Source organism: Somniosus microcephalus, chromosome 2, assembly GCF_052327205.1.
Source record: "Somniosus microcephalus isolate GS21.2 chromosome 2, FLI_Smic_1.0, whole genome shotgun sequence".
Lineage (NCBI taxonomy): Eukaryota > Metazoa > Chordata > Chondrichthyes > Squaliformes > Somniosidae > Somniosus > Somniosus microcephalus.
Genome location: NC_140988.1, coordinates 1003344 through 1013459, shown reverse-complemented (window position 1 = coordinate 1013459; position 10116 = coordinate 1003344). Strand labels below are relative to the sequence as shown.

At 47.7% G+C, this 10116-nt stretch overlaps 1 protein-coding gene across 1 annotated transcript in view; it reads left to right on the top strand.

The window, feature by feature from the left end:
• Positions 1–1414: 1414 nt before the first annotated feature.
• Positions 1415–10116, top strand: part of LOC147122475 (uncharacterized) — a 182039-nt gene continuing 173337 nt past the window's right edge. Inside the window, exon 1 of the mRNA XM_086005440.1 lies at positions 1415–1512. The gene's annotated coding sequence lies outside the window, so the exon portion shown is untranslated. The remainder of the gene's footprint in view (positions 1513–10116) is intronic.

The window sequence follows — 10116 nt, the reverse complement described above, 5'->3', positions numbered from 1 at the left end:
TACCCCACTAGTTACTGCCTGCCACTCGGAAAAAGACCCGTTTATTCCAACTCTTTGCTTCCTGTCTGCCAACCAGTTCTCCATCCAAGTCAATACCTTGCCCCCAATCCCATGTGCCTTAACTTTACACGCTAATCTCTTATGCGGGACCTTATCGAAAGCCTTCTGAAAGTCCAAATACACCACATCCACTGGTTCTCCCTTATCTATTCTACCAGTTACATCCTCAAAAAATTCCAGTAGTCGACCTGAAACATTAACTCTGTTTCTTCCTCCACGGATGTTGCCTGGCCTGCTGAGTTTTTCCAGCGTTTTCTGTTGTTATTTCGGATTTCCACCATCCGCAGTATTTTGCTATTGTTTTACTTCCGAAGAGTCGTGTTAAACAGAAAGGGTGAACACTCAATTCAATTTTATTTGCCATATGTACTAGTACAATGGAATGCTTACTCCCCGTGGGGACACGTCAGCTATTTTTACAGCGCCGTGTTCAGAAAGTCAATTCTTTGGCATCCAGTGGCAGTGGGAGCACGATGTCCCTCAGCCGCTCCGTCCCCCTCGTCACCGCGGCCTCCTCCTCACTGTTGCCGGCTCGGCTCCACGTGTGGTGGCCTGCTTCTCCCGCTCACCCTCTGGCCACCATTCCCGGCTCCCCTCCTCCCAGTTGGACTGCGAGTCGTCGTGGCTGCTGCTGCTGCTCGATGCGCTGCGCTGCCTCCGCCCGACTGCCGAACACATCCTCCGGTCGCCACGGCCTCCACCTCACCGTCGCCGGCTCCACGGTCTGACGGCCCGGGCCTGCTTCTCCCGCTTCTGGTCCGGCCTCTGGCCGCCATGCTCGGCTCCCCTCCTCCCAGTCGGAATGCTTCCCCGCTCTTGAATGAGCATGTGATTGTGGCTGCATGGTTCTCTCCAACTTGTAATGCAAATTATATTTTTATTGTGCCAGTTTATCCAGAACAAATTCACATTCAACAACTGAATGCATGTTCCATTTCACACAATAATTATATAATTTCCACCCAGTGCACTGTCGTTATGTACATGTTACAGAATGAAAATTTATAAACAAATGACATTTCATTTGTAAAACCAGCTTTTAATAATTATGTGTATTTCTTTTTACAATTCTGTGACTTGTTTGAATACTATAATTTATATGAAATTATTTTAATGGAGGAAAATAAATAATTATGGTTTTCTGCTTATAGATGACATTTAATTTAGAATTATTAGAGTATCGAACATAATGTTAAAGTTGGTGACTAGTTCAATATAAATCATTTTATTTAGTTTCACGCAGTGTTAATTAAGAAAAACTGTCCATGATGAAAATTAATAGAAAATGGTTACTTAAATAATCATCATGTAATTACTGTGCTCAATCTTTCTTGTTTTGCTTCCTTTTAGTTATAAAATTAAAGGCTGCATATTGTGACCGCACTATTCCCAGCCAGAATGGAGATGATTGGATAATACACCCCGTCAGTCTCACCCGGAGATCGCACTGCTGTGAGTGACGGATTGATTTTACAAAATCACTTGTATTATGTAACTATTCTCCTCCGCTCACTGCTTTCTACTGCAGAAATCCCCCTGCTGTTATCGGGAGAAGTTGCTGTAGTTTTGGTCATGAGTTCTGTTTGCTGCAGTTCCTAGAGGTTCTTTTTAAATAGACTCTGTAGACTGTTTGCTGTGAGTCCTGCTGTAATCCCGCCCCACCTCCAATACATTGGCTGACACAGTGGCGTCAATACACACTCCGTAAAATGAAAGCATTGATAAAGCTACTGTTTGTACCAGTTTGGCTCTGTGGTACTACCCTTGCCTCTGAGGTTGTGAATTCTAAACCTCACTGCAGTACATGAACCCTGAGGGAGTGCCGCACTGTCGGAGGGGCAGTACTGAGGAAGTGTTGCACTGTCGGAGGGGCAGTACTGAGGGAGCGCCGCACTGTCAGAGGGGCAGTACTGAGGGAGTGCCGCACTGTCGGAGGGGCAGTGCTGAGGGAGTGCCACACTGTCGGAGGGGCAGTACTGAGGGAGCGCCGCACTGTCGGAGGGGCAGTACTGAGGGAGTGCTGCACTGTCGGAGGGGCAGTACTGAGGGAGTGCCACACTGTCGGAGGGGCAGTACTGAGGAAGTGTTGCACTGTCGGAGGGGCAGTACTGAGGGAGCGCCGCACTGTCGGAGGGGCAGTACTGAGGGAGTGCCGCACTGTCGGAGGAGCAGTACTGAGGGAGTGCTGCACTGTCGGAGGAGCAGTACTGAGGGAGCGCCGCACTGTCGGAGGGGCAGCACTGAGGGAGTGCTGCACTGTCGGAGGGGCAGCACTGAGGGAGTGCTGCACTGTCGGAGGGGCAGTACTGAGGGAGTGCTGCACTGTCGGAGGGACAGTACTGAGGGAGCACCGCACTGTCGGAGGGGCAGTACTGAGGAAACGCCGCACTGTCGGAGGGGCAGTACTGAACATCCATAAGGCAAAGGTCCTCTACCAACCTGACCCCGCCACACAGTACTGCCCCCAATTATCAAAATCCACGACAAGGCCTTGGACAATGTGGAACACTTTCCATACCTCGGGAGCCTATGTCAACAAGGGCAGACATCGATGATGAAGTCCAACACCGCCTTCAGTGTGCCAGTACAGCCTTCGGTCGCCTGAGGAAGAGCGTGTTTGAAGACCAGGACCTCAAACCCGGCACTAAGCTCATGGTCTACAGAGCAGTAGTGATACCCGCCTTCCTGTATGCCTCAGAGCCATGGACCATGTACAGCAGGCACCTCAAAGCAGTGGAGAGGTACCACCAATGCTGCCTCCGCAAGATCCTGCAAATCCATTGGCAGGATAGGCGCACCAACGTCAGTGTTCTTGCTCAGGCCAACATCCCCAGCATTGAAGCTTTGACCACGCTCGATCAGCTCCGATGGACGGGTCACATCATCTGCATGCCCGATACGAGACTCCCAAAACAAATGCTCTACTCGGAGCTCCGACACGGCAAGAGAGCCCCAGGTGGGCAGAGGAAATGCTTCAAGGCACCCTCAAAGCCTCCTTGAAAAAGTGCAACATCCTCACCGACACCTGGGAATCCCTGGCCCAAGACCGCACAAAGTAGAGAAGCATCCGGGAAGGTGCCGAACACATTGAATCTCTTCGCCGGGAGCAAGCGGAAGCCAAGCGCAAGGAGCGCACGTCAACCCAAGCACCCCACTCACCCGCCCCTTCAACCACCATCTGCCCCACCTGTGACAGAGACTGTAGGTCCCACATTGGACTCATCAGTAACCTGAGAACTAATTTTTAATGTGGAAGCAAGTCATCCTCGGTTCCGAGGGATTGCCTAAGAAGGAGAAGACTGACGGAGCGCTGCACTGTCGGAGGGGCAGTACTGAGAGACCGCTGCACTGTCGGAGGGGCAGTACTGAGGGAGTGCCGCACTGTCGGAGGGGCAGTACTGAGAGACCGCTGCACTGTCGGAGGGACAGTACTGAGGGAGCGCCGCACTGTCGGAGGGGCAGTACTGAGGGAGCACCGCACTGTCGGAGGGGCTGTACTGAGGGAGCGCCGCACTGTCGGAGGGGCAGTACTGAGGGAGCACCGCACTGTCGGAGGGGCAGTACTGAGGGAGCGCCGCACTGTCGGAGGGGCAGTACTGAGGGAGCGCCGCACTGTCGGAGGGGCAGTGCTGAGGGAGCGCCGCACTGTCGGAGGGGCAGTGCTGAGGGAGCGCCGCACTGTCGGAGGGGCAGTACTGAGGGAGCGCCGCACTGTCGGAGGGGCAGTACTGAGGGAGCGCCGCACTGTCGGAGGGGCAGTACTGTGGGAGCACCGCACTGTCGGAGAGGCAGTACTGAGGGAGCGCCGTACTGTCGGAGGGGCAGTACTGAGGGAGCGCCGTACTGTCGGAGGGGCAGTACTGAGGGAGCGCCGCACTGTCGGAGGGGCAGTACTGAGGGAGCGCCGCACTGTCGGAGGGGCAGTACTGAGGGAGCGCCGCACTGTCGGAGGGGCAGTACTGAGGGAGCGCCGCACTGTCGGAGGGGCGGTACTGAGGGAGTAAAACGTGGGATAAGCAAGGCCGAGGGAAATCGATTAATTCTCTACAGCTTTTAATGGTTTTGTTTTTAAATCGCGAGCAACTTCCGGTGCAATTGCAGAGGAATAAAATCTGAGTGAAACTTGCTGCAGATTTCTTCCTCTGACCAGCGATCTGGAAGTGACATCCTGGCCCTGATTGAATTCAGGTTCCCCAATCTCCTGGCGTAAGTTTAGCGGGAGGTCAGTGGAGTCTGTGGAGAAAGGTCAGTTTATGCTGTTTCTTGGGCGGTTCTGACGAGATCCTCTGCAGAAATCCCAGCCGCCTTTATTGAATCGAATATGATGGAAAGAGTCCGGCGGCCTCTGGAGAGAAGAGATGAGGTCGTGGTTGGTGGAAACGCTTTGTGAAAACACACCATACAAACTAGCACACGATAGGCCAATGGGAAAAAGGACATTGCAACAATATTCCCCCAGAAACCGAACTCTTCAGAGGAAAGATGGTCTGACTCTGTCACCTGGCCCCATCTTCCTGGGTTGGGGTCAATTTCCTGGATTCCAGGCGGACTCCCAGCAGATTCTCTAGCCTTCAGTGGGCGTGTTGGACTGGGAGAATGGGGGCTATTGTCTTGTAGTCGTATCTTGGACCCATGCTCAGGTTTAATGAGGTTCTGGCCCTACTTTCTTCAGCTCCATCGGGTTAATATACTGAAAAATAACCCGATCACATCGGTCTTGTGCAAAGAGTCTGATAGCAAATCGACAGCCCATCCAATTTAAAAGAAAACGTGGTGGGTGTAAAACAAGCTGCCGATTTGTTGTCGCCACAGACCAATTGCGGCTTGCCCCCTTGTTGCCTCTAGGACAGATTGTTGTAGAAAACTATCCTGGACACACACAAGAAAGTCAGAAAGGTAGTGAATTTTTGGGTGTGTCCGGGATAGTTTTCCACAACAATGGCCCAGAAATTCGGGTCGGGGAGCTTCCCGCGGGTGCAAGCCCCTGACCTGCACTTACCTTGCGCGCCGACCATTGAGCCGTGGGCCCGCGTGGAATTCCGATCCTGGGCCTCCTCCAACTGCCGGCGCACAGTGCTTGTGTATCCCAGGGGCGCAGTTAGTTCGAAGCGTCCCCTGGGATCACATGGGCCATGGAGAGCCAATGGTAGCAGGGAATGCTTCATTCATAAGTTTGACAGGAACCTATAAATACTATAAGCCCCAAAACATCACTAAATCTTCAAATAAATAAAAAAAATCACATTTTTAAAATAAACTATAAATTACATGAAATAACTATTTTAAACAATTTAAATTTTTGAAAAAATTAATTACATTTTCTAACGGGGCTAAAAATAAACTTACCTTTCTTTAAAGTATTTAAAAATAAAAAATTGTGGAAAAAATGTTTTAATTTTAATTAATTCACCACTTACCTTGTTAAAAGCAGGCCTTGCGACTGCTTTTTACATGACTAACTTCTGGAGACTTACCTTCCTGGGAAAACCTGCAAAAAAAACGTAAGTTCGATGCGCACGCGCTGCCTCTCCTGCGCACGCGTTCGACCTCTGAACCCCTTCTTTCAGGGGAACGGAAGTTCCGGTTTCCCGCGCATGCGCAGTGCGTGCATGAAACCGGCATTTCCATTGGGCCTACGGGTGAGTACCCCGTGCGTACTCACCCGTGGAGACCCAAATTTCTGGGCCAATATGTCCTAGAGGCAACAAGGGGGCAAGCTATATTAGATTTAGTAATCAGTAATGAGCCAGGTTTAGTTAACAGCCTAACTGTGCGTGAACATTTATCCAATAGCGATCATAACATGCTCAAGTTCAACGTAGCATTTGAAAGGGAGAAACGCGAAACAGCTACTAAGATTCTAGATTTGGGTAAGGCCGACTTCAAAGGGATGAGGCAGAGACTGTCCACAGTAAACTGGGCAAATCTGTTAATGGGTAAAATGACAGAGGATCAGTGGGAGATGTTCAAAAAATAATTTAAGGTGATACAGAACCAGTTTATACCCCTCCACCACCGGCGTACCATGGCTGGGTAATTAAGGATGGGCAATAAATGCTGGCCTTGCCAGCGACACCCACATCCCATAAATGAATTTAAAAAAAAAACAGGTACAGAAAATAATCAAAAAGACTAATGGAATGCTGGCCTTTATATCGAGAGGACTAGAATACAAGGGGGTAGAAGTTATGCTGCAGCTGTACAAAGCCCTGGTTAGACCACACCTGGAGCACTGGGAGCAGTTCTGGGCACCACACCTTAGGAAGGATATATTGGCCTTGGAGGGAGTGCAGCGTAGGTTTACCAGAATGATACCCGGACTCCAAGGGTTAAATTACGAGGAGAGATTACACAAACTAGGGTTGTATTCCCTAGAATTTAGAAGGTTAAGGGGCGATCTGATCAAAGTTTTCAGGATATTAAGGGGAACAGATAGGGTAGATAGAGAGAAACTATTTCCGCTGGTTGGGGATTCTAGGACTAGGGCAGAGTCTAAAAATTAGAGCCAGACCTTTCGGAGTGAAATTAGGAAACACTTCTACACACAAAGGGCGGTAGAAGTTTGGAACTCTCTTCCACAAATGGCAATTGATGCTAGATCAGTTGTTAATTTTAAATCGGAAATTGATAGCTTTTTGTTAACCAAAGGTATTAAGGGATGTGGGCCAAAGGCGGGTATATGGAGTTAGGTCGCAGATCCGCCATGATCTCATCGAATGGCGGAACAGGCTCGAGGGGCTGAATGGCCTCCTCCTGTTCCTATGTTCCGCCCTAACTGTATTTAAAACGATTGCGTAGCATTGTAGCAGTGAAGGTGTAAATAACACCGAGAGTCTTGGGCTAACAATTCATGGTCGTGGTTCGATGTGTGTAATTCCCTGGTTAGCTCAGCTCGAGAATCGAGTACATGATACAATACAATGTCAATTCAGTGTGTTGCTGTCAGAAAGTGTCGGTGTAAAATGACAAGTTCCTGGCAGAGTATGTTCGGGATGAGTCAGCTGTTTGCTGTGTGTTGTGTGAGGCTTGCTGTTGGCCAGCCAATGTGATGTGGGACTGCAGCTGTCCCACAAGCACAATAACACAGCACTCGCCCTCACTCTCATCAAATACCCAGTGTCCTGGATAAATTCTATTTATTCAATGCATTAAAAACACAGAAACCCCACAATAAATAACACAACATTTACAATAACATGAACAACATTAAAACATAATTAAAAGGAAATTACATTTTCCAACTGTAAATTTAATATAATATAAGCGCAATAAATGACAAAATCTGAACAAATTGCCTCAGCCATTAAGCATGCATGATGCAGCCAGTTTATTCCCCACAGTGTCTGTACATTCAGGTGTACAAAATAGGCCTATGTACGGAAACACTGGAGAACCAATGGAAGTGATAATCCCCAAAACACATGCCTGTAGATGGACTCTTCTGTTTTTGGGTTTTACAGTTGTTACTCTACTGGGGTTTAGCATCACCAACCATTCTTGTAAGCAGATCACAAGCCCCCTATGATCCAGAGTGTGTGGTGGAAAGGGTTTGAGGAGCTGAATGGCATACTCCTGTTCCTATGTTCCCTGACAAATATCAAGGTAAATGACAATGAGACCCAGGGGTTGATCAGAGAATCTTTGCCCGTACTCTGGCTTACTGGAATGCACCATGTCCTGCCACGTCATTCCTTTCCTACCAGCAGATAGATTGAGTGCAAGGTGTCAGCTGTGGCTCAGTGGGCAGCATTCTCGCCTCTGAGTCTGAAGGTTGTGGGTTCAAGTCCCACTCCAGAGACTTCAGCACAAAAACCTAGGCTGACACTCCCAGTGCAGTACTTTTTTTTTTATTCGTTCCTGGCATGTGACTTGCCTAAGTCCAAAACTAGAGTCTTAAACTTAAATAAAGCCAGTAACGTAGGTATGAGGGGCGAGTTGGCTAAGGTAGACTGGAAAAATAGATTAAAAAGGTATGGCAGTAGCTAGAATGTAAAGAAATATTTCATAATTCTCAACAAAAATACATTCCATTGAGAAACAAAAACTCCACAGGAAAAGTGATCCAACCGTGGCTAACTAAAGAAGTTAAGGATAGCATTAGATTGAAAGAAGAAGCTTATAATGTTGCAAAGAATAATAGTATAAGCCTGAGGATTGGGAGAGTTTCAGAAATCAGCAAAGGTTGACCAAAAAATTGATAAAAAGGGAGAAAATAGAATTTGAGAGAAAACTAGCAAAAAATATAAAGGCAGATTGTAAGAGTTTCTACAAGTATGTAAAAAGGAAAAGAGTAGCAAAAGTAAATGTTGGTCCCTTAGAGGCTGAGACAGGAGAAATGATTATGGGGAATAAGGAAATGGCAGAAATGTTAAAGTATTTTGTATCTGTCTTCTCAGTAGAAGACACAAAAAGCAGACCAGAAATGGTGGGGAGCCAAGGGTCTAATGAGGGTGAGGAACTTAATGTAATTAATATAAGTAGAGAAACTAATGGGACTAAAAGCCGACAAATCCCCTGGACTTGACGGCCTACATCCTAGGGTTCTAAAAGAGGTGGCTGCAGAAATAGTGGATGCATTGGTTTTGATCTTCCACAATTCCCTAGGTTCGAGAACGGTCTCGGCGGATTGGAAGGTCGCAAATGTAACACCGCTATTCAAGAAAGGAGGGAGAGAAAACAGGGAACTACAGGCCAGTTAGCCTGACATCAGTCGTCGGGAAAAGGCTGGAATCCATTGTTAAGGAAGTGGGATCAGGGCACTTAGAAAATCATAACATGATTAGGCAGAGTGAACATGGTTTTATGAAAGGGAAATCGTGTTTTGTAAATTTATTAGTTTTTTGAGGATGTAATTAGCAGGGTAGATAAAGGGGAACCAGTGGATGTAGTATATTTGGATTTCCAAAAGGAATTCGATAAGGTGCCACATAAAAGGTTATTACACAAGATTAGGGCTCATGGGGTTGGGGGTAATATAATAGCATGGATAGAAGATTGGTTAACAGACAGAAAACAGAGAGCAGGGATAAACGGGTCTTTTTCAGGTTGGCAGGCTGTAACTAGTGGGGTGAGGCAAGGATCAGTGTTGGGGCCTCAGCTATTTACAATCTATATTAATGACCTAGATGAAGAGACCGACTGTAATGTATCCAAGTTTGCTGATGATTCAAAGCTAGGTGGGACAGTAAGCTGTGAGGAGAACACAGAGTCTGCAAAGGGATATAGATAGACTAAGTGAGTGGGCAGTAAGGTGGCAGATGGAGTATAATGTAGGGAAATGTGAGGCTATTCACTTTGGTAGGAAGAATAGAAAAACAGAATATTTTTTAAATGGTGAGAATCTTTCAAATGTTGGTGTTCAGAGAGATTTGGGTGTCCTCGTGCAAGAAATACCGAAAGCTAGCATGCAGGTACAGCGAGCAATAAGGAAGGCAAATGGCATCTTGGCCTTTATTGCAAGGGGGTTGGAGTATAAGAGTAAGGAAGTCTTGCTACAATTGTACAGGGCCTTGGTGAGACCACACCTGGAGTACTGGGCACAGTTTTGGTCTCCTTATCTAAGGAAGGATATACTTGACATGGAGGCAGTGCAACGAAGGTTCACTAGATTGATTCCTGGGATGAGAGGGCTGTCCTATGAGGAGAGATTGTGTAGAATGGGCCGATACTCTCTGGAGTTTAGAAGAATGAGAGGTGATCTCATTGAAACATATAAGATTCTGAAGGGGATTGACAGGGTAGATGCTGAGAGGTTGTTTCCCCCTGGCTGGAGAGTAGAACTAGGGGGCATAGTCTCAGGATAAGGGTTAGGCCATTTAAGACCGAGATGAGGAGGAATTTCTTCACTCAGAAGGTTGTGAATCTTTGGAATTTTCTGCCCCAGAGGGCTGTGGATGCTGAGTCTTTGAGTATATTCAAGGCTGAAATCGATAGAATTTTGGACTCATGGGGAATCAAGGGATATGGAGATCGGGCGGGAAAGTGGAGTTGAGGTCGATGATCAGCCATGATCTTATTGAATGGCGGAGCAGGCTCGAGGGGCGAATGGCCGACTCC